Source organism: Anarrhichthys ocellatus, unplaced genomic scaffold, assembly GCF_004355925.1.
Source record: "Anarrhichthys ocellatus isolate YVR2014 unplaced genomic scaffold, GSC_Weel_1.0 scaffold2521, whole genome shotgun sequence".
Lineage (NCBI taxonomy): Eukaryota > Metazoa > Chordata > Actinopteri > Perciformes > Anarhichadidae > Anarrhichthys > Anarrhichthys ocellatus.
Window position 1 is genome coordinate 6,664 of NW_022282495.1, and position 807 is coordinate 7,470.

An 807-nucleotide genomic window follows, 5' to 3' on the forward strand; every position below is an offset into this window, starting at 1 on the left:
TTTCTTTCTCTCTCTCTCTCTTTGTCTCTCTCTCTCTCTCTGTGTCTCTCTCTCTCTGTCTTTCTAAATGGAGGGTGAGATCCTCTGGGTGAAGTCATGTCTCACTTTTCTGTCACCGTTTCCTGTCAGTTGAAAACTTAACAGTATTCTTAAACACTGCTTTCCTCCAGTGCTCCTCTTCATCTTCTCTTCATCTTCCTCCTCTTTATCTGTGATTCTCTCCATCTCCTCTTCATTAACTCAAATCGATACATAAGTACTTCCTGTCTTTGAAAAATCTACGAGCAAACCATTAAAACCAGGTTGGGTGAAAATGCCTCAGTGACGTTATCGATCAGTGTTTGTGATGTGTGCAGCCAAACAAAAGACAATGTGAAGCACAATGGAGAGAATTTTGATGATGCGGATCATGTGATGTGGTGGAAAATCCCTTTGTAATGTAGTCTCAATGGCAGAGATCGGGGACAAAGACATCCCCAGCCCTTGTTAGAGCTGGGGACTGTTCAATCAATGACGATACCAGTACCAACACCAGTATCCTTATACCGATACCAAGAGAGCGCTTCACTCCATACCCATCATGGAGAAGCTGTGTCCCACTGGTTAGCTAATCGCCGCTAGCTATCCACTCATACAACGGTTTCCCTCTGAGATAAAACTTTGTCAGCACTGTTAGCGCTGTTAGCACTTTTAAAGCTGTTAGCACTGTTAAAGCTGTTAGCACTGTTAAAGCTGTTAGCACTGTTAGAACTGTTAAATATGTTAGCACTGTTAAAGCTGTTAGCACTGTTAGAACTGTTAAAGCTG